The sequence below is a fragment of the Pelodiscus sinensis genome, chromosome 25 (assembly GCF_049634645.1).
Source record: "Pelodiscus sinensis isolate JC-2024 chromosome 25, ASM4963464v1, whole genome shotgun sequence".
NCBI classification, from domain to species: Eukaryota; Metazoa; Chordata; order Testudines; family Trionychidae; genus Pelodiscus; species Pelodiscus sinensis.
The window spans coordinates 7,897,885-7,909,214 of record NC_134735.1 but is presented as its reverse complement, the minus strand read 5'-3'; the positions used below and the strand labels follow the sequence as shown (position 1 = coordinate 7,909,214).

At 47.2% G+C, this 11,330-nt stretch overlaps 1 protein-coding gene across 5 annotated transcripts in view; it reads left to right on the top strand.

The window, feature by feature from the left end:
* The first annotated feature begins 4,901 nt into the window (after positions 1-4,901).
* Positions 4,902-11,330, top strand: part of COL8A2 (collagen type VIII alpha 2 chain) — a 188,584-nt gene continuing 182,155 nt past the window's right edge. For all 5 annotated transcript variants that reach the window (XM_075909155.1, XM_075909156.1, XM_075909158.1 and 2 more), the window contains exon 1: positions 4,902-5,127. The gene's annotated coding sequence lies outside the window, so the exon portion shown is untranslated. The remainder of the gene's footprint in view (positions 5,128-11,330) is intronic.

Genomic DNA, 11,330 nt, shown 5'->3' with positions numbered 1-11,330 from the left:
GCCATAGATTTACACCAGCTGAGAGCCCAGCTCCGCAAGGCCTGTTGCCGTGGAATACAGAGGCAACTCTTGAAGGGGAGGGTATGCTGAGGGAAGAGGGGCCAAGATACTCAGGCAGAGAGGTATGCAAAGAGACTAGCATTAGGAAGAGGTCTGTGCTGGGAGAGGACAGAGCGGGTTAGCGTGAAGATGGCTGGGCGGAGGGTGGCATCTGAGGGAGGAGGGACAGACGCAGGCTGAAGGGCATGTGCGTGGATAGCTGGAGGAGCGTGTGGTGTTTCTGGCAGGGGGAGGGCTCTGCGGCCACCCACCAGTGGGATATCTGGCACCGCCTGCCGTTCAAATATGTTCAGCATGTGGCTTCCTGGAGCTCCTTCGTGGCGCTGCTGTGCTCGTGCTTTGGAGAAGGCGTGCCGCAATTGCGTCCAACAGCAACAGGCCTGGGACAGAGGGGGGCTGAGCCCTGCCGCCCAGCCAGCAACACCTGTCAATTAGAAGTTGTAACTAATTTGCCTCAAAAAAAGGGATCGAACAAGGGCCAAGGAAAACAAAGGGCCAGGGCCCCTCAGGACTCTGAGCTGCCGAAGAGGAATGAGCCGCGCCCCACGAAGGTGGTAAATAACGGAGGTGGTGACGGGCTATGCCTGAGCAGCGCAGACGCCTTGGAGGAGGTTGTTTTCATTCTGGCCTGTGATCCACACGACACGCTCAGCCTGAGGAAAGCCAGTGCGTGGCTGTGCATCCCGCAGGTACCGACCTGCCGTCATGGCTCCAGCTCATTCAGAGCGGAGAGAAGCCACCCGGGGAGTCGGCGTTGTCCTACCTGCGACCTCTGTGGAGCCAGTGCTGTGGGGGTCTGTGGGAGAGCAGGGGCACCATAGTTCAAAATAAAATCCGCACTTAGAGCTACGGAAATGGTGTGTCTTACTTCGATCTTACCTCGAAATAGCTTATTTCGTCATTTGGCGATGTCTACGCCGTGCCAAATTTCAAAATAACCCACTATTCCGAAATGTCCCTTATTCCTCCTGGAATGAGGTTTACAGGGACGTCAGAATAGCGAGACTGTTATATTTCAAGATAACGGGCTTGCTGTTAAGACACAGGATAGCTATTCCAGGATATCGGATAGCGCTGCTGTGTAGACGTAGCCCTAGAGAAAGAGGAAAAGTTGTTTCCTTTCCCCAGGGCCGGATTAAGGTCTTCGTAGGCCCTAGGGGCTCTCTCATAATCATAGGTCTTTAATTAGATTATATAAGGGAGAAATGCTCTATCGCCCGTATGCCTAATATTGAATTGTAAGTTATACTTGTATATTGTTTGCTGACTACAGATAGCAAATTATTAAGTTTGATTTAGCAGTTTTCTTTTCTTATTTTCAAGGCAATTATGAATTATTTTAGGCCCCCAATTTTTTGTAGGCCCTACACGTTTTTGTAGGCCCTAAACTTTTTCATAGGCCCTTAGCACCGTGCCTGTTGTGCCTCATGGATAATCTGGCCCCCTTCTCCTGGGTTCACCCCCCGCAGGGAGAATTGCACAGGGTGATTTTGAAGCTTTCCCCCCAGACAGTCCAGGCATGCTCTGGCATGACCCAGTCCAGCACGTCTGGTTTGAGTGGACAGTGCAAGCATGGGAAGGGGAAAAGGAAGAATAATGTTAGGTTTCACCACAAAATCTGTCACTCCAGCTGCCAGGAGCTTTCTCAGCACTATTTATATCCGGGGCCATCTCTAGTGCCCTGCCTTTCTAGGCCAGGTAGCACATTGTTCCCGACAGCTTCCTAGGATGAGGAATCCCCAACCCCTGGTCTGCAGATTTAGGATCAGAGTCCGGGGATTAAATCATTGGGGTTCTTCGGTATGTCTAAACTGCATTCCTCTTTCGAGAGAGGAATGCAAATGCAGCCGAGTGAAATTGAAAATGAAGCGCGGATTTGAATTTCCTGCGCTTCGTTTACATAATTGCGTCTGGCCGCTATTTCAAAATACCCTATTTTGAAATAAAAAATGCTGTGTAGACGCAGTTATTTTGAAAGAAACCCCTTCTTTTGAAATAACCCTTACTCCTAAGAGGTTTAATGCGTTCCACATAGCTTGAGTTCCAGCTTTCTCTTTTGTTTACCAGGAACTATACTGTAAAGTATACAAGGCTATCTAGAGGTTGAACAATAAACTGCAGTTCTTTTCTATTCTATCAGGTTCTTATAGCACACCCATCACAGTAGTGTCTATATGCATCTTTCAGTAGTGTATTAAATGATGTAACTTACCTCTAATCACGTACCATGACAGGTGGGAGGGAAACTTTGATGCTGATAAGGGGCATAGTTTGCTGAGCTGAATATGGGGTTAATTGGCACTGAAATTATTTGAGGAGAGACTCTTCCCTGCGTATCTCAGGACAATGTGTGTGTGGGAGTGTGTGTGTGGGTGTGTGGGGTACGGGTGTGGATGTGGGTGTGTTTTTTTGTTTTATAAAGACACTTTCTTCTGTGTCTGTGAAATGGAGAAACAATCCAGAGCTGGAACCCACTCAAACAAACAAACAAACAAACAAACAAACAAACAAACAAGCAAACTCTCTTTCCCCCCAAAATTCTGTGATATCTTAAAATTCCACGCAGGGCAATGAAGTTTTTAAGGTCTAAACAACCCTCACGCAGTCAAGTGTGCAGAGCTCCCTTTATCCACCTTGGAAGGCCGAAGGGTCAACATGACTCTTGTGTGAGTCACTGCAGAGTTAAATGCTGAAGTCTCTACTCCAGCCAAAGTCCTGTTGAGGTTCATGGCAGCACTTCTTGGCTATAGAAGTACTGCTCCGAACTTGGCTGTACTTTAAGGGACAGTGACAGAACCTCTTGGGAGGAGCTGAGATATGTTCAAACAGGAAGCTGCCATCTGTCAAGAGTCTTGGGGAAGTTTAGTGAAATGGCAGGTCCTAGAGAGACTGACGCTTTAAAACTCAACATGCAACTCATGGGTTGGATCCTTTGAACATGGCCTCCAATGCGAACACACTCCACGACAGCGAGTCAATAGAATGGTCTTCTGTTGATATGCGCTTTAGTAGTTAAATTCCTGGACTATCATTGCTCAATAAAAGTGCTGTCAGATGGGTGGAAATCGGGCAAATATTGCATTTTATTAATATCAGCAGAATTGACTTAAATGGGGCCTGCATGTTGTTTTAATCTTTGTATTCATGCCCATCAGTGTGAAAGGAGCTATTTGCATATATTTGCATGTATTTGCATGTATACGCAACCACACTTAAGATGCGGCCCTCGGCATATGCTGTGAGTATCATTGTGGCCCCCAGGGCTCAAAGTTGAATAGCCCTGCTCTAATGAGCTAGATGCACCCTCCTACAGCGACCACAAATGTATCTCTCACCGACGCTTCTCTGTAAGGTAGGAGCCAGGCTGGGTAGCTACAGTAGACGTCAGCCTAACCTATATATGTGTCTGAAATTCCCCACTGTTTGGGGATGTCTGGAAATGCTGCTCCAGTCTGGCCCATTATACAGCTAGGCAGCAAGGAGAGAGCAAATCTGAGGTGATCCAGAACTCAGAGTTTGGGGATGGTCAGTGGCTTGGGTGTGACGCTGGCTTTTTGAAAGTTCTTCTTCACACAGCGTATAGTCAACCTGTGGAACTCCTTGCCAGAGGAGGCTGTGAAGGCTAGGACTATATGGGTACATATAAAAAAAAAGATTTGTTTATTGGGCAAAGGGAAATGAAGCGGCGATTTAAATAATTGCCGCTTCATTAAAATTTACATGGCTGCCGCGCTGAGCCGACAAACAGCTGATCAGCTGTTTGTCGGCTCAGCGCGCTAGTCTGGACGCTCTCCTGCCGACATCAAAGCCTTTTGTCGGCAGCCCCGTTATTCTTCGTGGGATGAGGTTTACCGGGGCTGCCGACAAAGGGCTTTGATGTCGGCAGGGGAGCGTCCAGACTAGCGCGCTGAGCCGACAAACAGCTGATCAGCTGTTTGTCGGCTCAGCGCGGCAGCCATGTAAATTTAAATGAAGCCGCGATTATTTAAATCGCCACTTCATTTCCCTTTGCCTACAACCCTAATCTACATGGCTCCGTCGATGGAGCCATGTAGTCTAGACACAGCCTAACAGACTTTAAAGAGAAGCTAGATAATTTCATGGAGGTTAGGTCCATAAAAGGCTATTAGCCAGGGGATAGAAATGGTATCCCTGGCCTCTGTTTGTCAGAGGCTAGAGAAGGATGGCAGGAGACAAATAGCTTGATCATTGTCTTTGGTCCACCCTCTCTGGGGCACTCTGGACAGGTTCCCAGGTACCTTGCCTTTCAGTGTGCTTGGAATTGGGGGTTTCATTCCTTGACACTTCCCAGTGACGACTCCCAGACCCAGAGCCATCACCTCCTTGCCGTGCCAGGCTTTCGTATGTGCTTGGACTGAGCCCGAAGACAAAATGATTCCTGGAGTCCCAGGAACATCCAGCAAGCTCCCGCCAATAGCCACAGCCTAGAGTCTAGTCCCAAGACCCTGGAATCTCACTTGAATTCCTACGCCCCTCCCTGGTCAGTTTGGCCTCTTGGTTACATTTTTGCCACTTTGGTGCTGACAAGGGGCACAGTTTGCTCAGCTGAATATGGGGTTAATTGGCCCTGCAATTATTTGAGAAGAGACTCTTCCCTGCCTACCTCAGGTCAATGTGTGGGTGGGAGTGTGCGTGTGGGTACGGGTGTGGATGTGGGTGTGGTTTTTTGTTTTATAACGACACTTTCTTCTGTGTCTGTGAAACGGAGAAACAATCCAGAGCTGGAACCCACTCAAAAAAAAAAAAAAAAAAAAAAAAAAGTAACCAGCCAACCCAGTCCTGAGCTGCGTTAGTCCATCAAAGAGTCTGTGAAAAACCTTTCCTCCCTCCCTCATGCTCTCATTTGCAGCGCTGCCTAGCACAGCTCTGTCCTCTCTCTCGCTCCTCTCCACAAAGGTACCACGAGCAACTGCGGCACTTCCTATGGAGTAGGCTATTCAAACAGTAATAAAAGTTAGTTTATTTAGGGACCCCCTCACTGCCCCCCAAAAAACCCAAACCAAACTTCCCCTCTGCAAGCCCGAGGAGAAAGTGTCAGCTAAGAAGGTAAGGACTTTATTTCTCTTTCTTGACAGTCTCCCATTCTTTCTTTTTCTTATCTTTCACCTAGATGCCTATCACATGTTACATTAAGCTCAGACTAGAGAAAATCTCTTTAATTTCTCAGACTCTCTAGTTCTGATTAGTTTTTCCCCAAGCAAAGAGGAAAATTGCACAAGAATATTCCCTCTTTTTAGTCTGTGTGCTTTTCCTGATTTCTTCTGTCCCTTTTATAATCCCTTTATTTTCCCCCTGACCCATTTTTAATTCTGTTCCTTGTTAAATAATTGTGTCAAAAGAATATGTAATGTTCAAACAGTGCTAATGAGAACCAAAGCCAGGTTGCGGTAGAGATGGCTCTAATGTCTGAACCCTACTTTACTGTCTCAAATGTTTGTAAGAAAAATGTCTGGGAAAAGTTCTATGCCTCCAGGGACCCCAAACTCTAATAAATAGACTTTTAATTCAATTCCAAAATCTGCCTTGGAGGCTGGCTTCTTCCATTATTAGATATCTGTACTTGTACTTTGCTTCAGTGCCTATCAGAATCAAGGTAGGTCAGCTCAGCTAACTTTCCAGCCTAGGGTGTATGCGAAGTACAAGGTTTTTATTTTATTGTTTTTAGGTCATTTCTGTTCATTGGGCTTTCATCCACCAGTTCCTAAACTTCGAACATTCTTAATAAACCAAGAGAGTCGCCCCCTATACGTTCACCCCAGGCTGACTAACAGGGAGATATTTTCTCATCTATGGGCAGCTTTGCTATAAGGAACACGTTTAATAAATCATAAGGCCAGCAAATTCCTGGGATTTTTATTGCTTCTATAAAAAATGCAGTTTTGATCCATCAGCAAGGGACACTGGGAAACTATCCTTTTCTGCCGTCGTGTCCCAAGACTGGATGCTAAAACAACAGCAATGCCTACATTAGTAAGTTTCACCTTCTCAGGCAGGAGTGGCAACTCTCTGTGTTAGTACAAGCATTTTTTTTCTCTCTCTCTGATGCTGCATCTATCAAACTGCATCGCATAATCTTGTTGTGGGAGGTGGGGAAGCAATGGTAGGCCAACTTTTTTTTTAATGGACTCTAACTAGTGTGGCTTTAGGTCCTCAGATCGACAAGAGGCTGAACACTAAGGATCATTTGGGGATCTATAACTATGTGCTATATTGTCCACATCAAAGAGCCTGTGGAAAACCCTTTCCTTCCTCCCTTGTGCATTCATTTGCACTGCTGCCCAAAACAACTCTGTCCCCCTCTCTGTTCCCATCTACAAAGGTACCATCAGCTACTGGATCAAAACTGCATTTTTATGGCAGCCAAGTACCCCCTCCCCCATTTTTGGCCCACCCAAAGCTAAAAGAGTAAAAACCTCCATGGAACTAAGTCAGCGAGGACATGGGAAATATTAATGCTAGAAATTTGGTTCAAATGTAGGCAAGGTTTTTCATCCCATTTCTCTCACTCTATAGCTGTAAAGCATAAGAAGAAGAAAAACCCCAAACGCTGCTTGACACTTGGTTCAATTTTATAACAAAGAACCATCCGTTTTCATTTATTCAGCACAACTTCCAAGAGTCGTTTCACTGAAATGTTTATTTTTTTTTCTCCTTGTGCACGTGGGTGAGAGAAACCCAAATCCTTATCTGTGGAACAGAACTCTACTCGCAAGTAGATTTGTTTTGTTCACCTGTTCCAATCTGCAGCAGCGTTCGTCTGAGACTTGGGGGTGGTGGGGTTGGCTGTAACTTGAGAAGCGCATTCCCATTTGGATTGGAGAGCTGTCCGGATCTCATCCCGTTTGTGGACAATGGGTGATGCTCGCACCCTGGAATTCACTTACAATAAGTAGTTGCAGGGAGACACCTGGTTGTGGGGTAGACTTGCCCTGACTGAAAATGAACAGCTGAGCCCCTCCTCCATGGAAGTGTAATAAGCTGAGTTACCCCTTTAAAAAAAGGGAAAGTTGGACGCCTAGCTGTATTTTGTTTCCTGTTGCCTTTGTTTTAGGCTACAGAATGCCAGATTGCAGCAAGCAGAGGGGGGAGAATTCAGCTTGTGTTTGCACTGGGTCGCCCTGAAGTTCTTTGCAGTGATTCATATATTCCCTTCATACGAAATACAGGCTGGCTTGCTGTGAACGGGGACTGCGTGTGTTGTTCTGTTGAAAGCAATGAGCCCCAGACGCATCAAAAGTTACTCACACCTTGATGAAGCCGAGGAGTTTTCTGTCTGTGGCTTTTGGCAGTGGCTTGGCATAGCCTTCCATGTCAGGTTTTTCCATTTCCCCTTTTGATAGCCTTTCATACTGTTGCAGGGAGAAGGTCGTGGCAGCTCTTTCTCTCTGATTTCCAAGTGTTTCTTGGTCTATTGTCCCCATCTCGACCTACCACTCTGAGGAACCACATGCCTGGCATCGTGTTAGGATACCCCGGAACCACAGGTTTTCAGCCCTGATGCAAATACTTAGAGCTAGTTTACTTTCTCTCTCCCTGTTGTGAATTTTATCTATGGTTTTCCCCAAGTCAGGACTGGTTGCTTTCTGTTTGCAATGTGCTCCCGTAAGACACTAGAGAGATGAGATGGAGGAGATAATATCTTTTATTGGACTAGCTTCTGCTGCTGGGAGACAAGAGTCTCTTGGTAATATGAAGCATTTGAAAAGCAGCCAGTAGCAGCAGCCGTGTTCCAGTCGTTTTGTGGCTTGGTTAAAGGCTGCTTCCCATGTTTAACTATTTATGAAAGAGTAACTGAGGCCACCAGAACTTCAACCAAGAATACAACCAGACTTTTCCCATTGCGAGTAAAGCATTGTCCTATTTGCCAGTCACCATCGGGGGCGTGTGTCTGTGAGCATACCCAGTGAAGAATGGACAATGGATAGACTGAAAAGAAAGTCATTGACTTTCAAGAGGCTGAGGAACAATTTGGAGGTCCATCAAAGTGAAATGGGTCTTCAAGGCATCCTCTGGTTTAGATGCAGTCAAGGGAGTTAAACAGGATTCTTCAGTGTGGAGAAATCTCATCCCTTTCGCTCTGCCTGGAAAAGTTCAGGCTTAGGACCCATGAATGAACCTCCCTCCTCATCTCCTCGTTACCTGATCAAGGAACATATGTGGGAGTACATTTCTTCCCTGCAGAAATACATTCACACACAAGAACATAAACTCCAGTGACATCAGAGGAGTGACTCTGGTGATGACTTGGATCCAATGAGTTTTTTGGAGAAGCCAATAGGGTTACTTAAAAAGATTTGGGGCTAAATTCTGCCCACAGTTATACCTGTGCTCTGGTCTATACTAGGGAGTTCTTTCAAAATAACCCCCCTTATATAAGTGGCGCGTCCACACTACCAAGCCTGTTATTTTGAAATAATGGGCTGGTTATTTTGAACTCTGTGCTCCTGCTTTCCTCAGGGAATAACGCTTATTTCAAAATAGTGGCAGTGTGGGTACACTGCTGCTGCTATTTCGAAATTACTACTCTCTAGAGTCATTAGAAGTAATTACTCCCCAGTGCTTCCTGGGGCTCAAAGCCAAAGTAGCGTGTCCACAATAATAGAGACTGCCTGGGGCTAATTTTGAAGTTCCCCCGGAGTGCGGACATGCTATTTCGATATTATTATTTTGGAAGTTATTTCAAATTTAGTTATTTTGTAATAATTTCCTAGTGTAGACATGCCTCATAAGTCCTACTGAAGTTAGTAGATCCCATACAGTCTATGTCTAGATTACATTCTTTTACTGGAAAAAGCTGCGCAAATTGCGCTCCGCATTTTGCGTAGCTTTTTCTGATTGGTTTTTTAGAAGAGGCTTTTCCACCATTTGGCCCCGTAAGCTGGGCCAAATGATGGGAAAGCCTCCTTTTTCAGAGGAGCCCTAGTTCCTTGTGAAACGAGGACTCCCCAAAAGAGCATGTCTGCTCTTCTGCAAAAAAAAGCGGAAGAGCAGACGTGTTACCTGGACATGGAGGAGTTTTTCCGGGATCCCTCTGGAAAACCCCCACAGTGTAGATGTACCCAAACAGATGGTGGCCCTTGTAGGATTGAATTAGGCTTTGGTGTGACTAGGGCACAGTAACTGGGTAGAAGAACATCTGCCTAACGGGGAGATGAAAATTGCCCAGTGGTTCCTACTGGGGTTCCATTGAACAGTTACATTTTAGAACAGAGTGAAAGGTCTGAGGGTTCCTGGGGCTACTGGTTCTGCAGCTCCTATCAGAGACACTAAGGGTATGTCTAAACTACATGCCTCCGTCGACAGAGGCATGTAGATTAGACAGATCGGCAGAGGGAAATGAAGCCGCGATTAAAATAATCGCGGCTTCATTTAAATTTAAATGGCTGCCCCGCTCTGCCGATCAGCTGTTTGTCGGCAGATCGGGGAAGTCTGGACATGCCGCGTCGACAAAGAAGCCTTTCTTGATCGGCACAGGTATGCCTTGTGAAACCAGGTTTACCTGTGCCGATCAAGAAAGGCTTCTTTGTCGACGCGGCGCGTCCAGACTGCCCCGATCTGCCGACAAACAGCTGATCGGCAGAGCGGGGCAGCCATTTAAATTTAAATGAAGCCGCGATTATTTTAATCGCGGCTTCATTTCCCTCTGCCCATCTGTCTCATCTACATGCCTCTGTCGACGGAAGCATGTAGTCTAGACACACCCTAAGAGACCAAAGGACAGAATCGACTGCAATGTCCCCCCAAGTCGTTCTGGGCTGGGGACAGAAGGGCAGGTTACGACTTTCAGAGCTCTTCTAAAACGGTAGGATGAGCCATGCTGGAGTCGCTCCTCCCCTGCCGTCAGTGGTGGTCAATGTCGGATGCCACAGAGGAGGCTGAAAATGTATTTACTATAGGACGTCACCATTTAGACCCTCTGTCTCCCTCTGAGCAGGGGGACAGCCATTTTATGGCAGGCAGAAGCCGTCACTGCCCCGCGCTGGCCCTACAAGGGTTAAATCCAGCCCGGGGAGGGGGCTGGGTCTGTGGAACAAGCAGCTGTGGCAGATATTAGACATTTAGGGCCCAGCGGAGGGCTGTCTAAGTAAGGGCTCCTGAGAGAAGACACTCACCCTTGCTCCAGCTGTGAAGCAGGAAGGCCTGGCTGCCAGGGAAGCTAGAGGCTTCTTGATTCAGAGCAGGTCTGAGAGAAGGCAGGCAGGGTTGGGCTGCTCTGGTAAACTGCCAGGCTGGGACCTTGCTCTCAAGGCCTGAGGTCACTAGGGATGCAGGGAGGCAGCCAGGGCAGCAGAAGGCAGCAGGTCCACACCCCCTTGCCAATGAAGAATGGCCATTTCAGACTGCAGTTCGCCCTGGGCTGTAGGGTCACTGAGGAAATGTGGGCATAGGGGGCTGGGAGGACCCCAGAGTGTGGGGGCACTGCAGCAGGGCAGTACCTAGAGGGCAGGACACTGCGTTCTGGGAGGGACTTGGGACCTAATACACAGAGGGGTGGAGCCAATAACAAGTAACAGCCAGCGAGACACTGGTCGAAAGGGGGTGCTCCAGGGCAGAAGTGCTAATTCCCAGGATGACCAGTAGGAGACGCTGAGGCCATGAGTTGCACCTGTGTTACAGGCACCCTGTTGGGTCACAGGTTTACCAGAGGTGCAGCCAGAACTTCTGGGTTCCATTAATGACTCTGGGCAAGTTGCGTCCCCTCTCTGCCTCCATTTCCCGGTCTGTAAAATGGGCCCAATAATACCAATCCACTGTAACATGATTTGAGAAGTAGAGTTTTGCTCAAGACTGTGAGGCGCTTGGATACCACAACAATGGGGAAGCATTTAAGTGTCTTGGATGGCGTGTTTGTAGCATGACTCTGTCTAGTATGGAGCCGAAGTCCAGGGGCTCCGATCTCCAAGATGAGACGTCTCTCCCCACCTGGTTCTCCTGGACAGCAGATTTCTGTTCTCAGGGCCCTTCTTTTGCTCTGAGTTTGCCAAGCCTGTAGCTGAGAGGGGGACAGAGCGTGTAGGAATGCACCGATATTCCACTACCTTGCTCTGTAGGGGTTTATGGGATTTTAGCGTTGTTATAAATCCATTCCAAAGGAATTCGGGAGCTAGTTTGTATAGCTCAATCAGAAGAGCTATTAGTGGGCTGGGGGGAGGGGGGGGGTTAAGCTGATCTATAAGGGATCATTATATGATAAAACGGACTATTAGTAAGTGCTTTCTTAGCTTTTTTCCCAGTTGATTTGTTTTCCT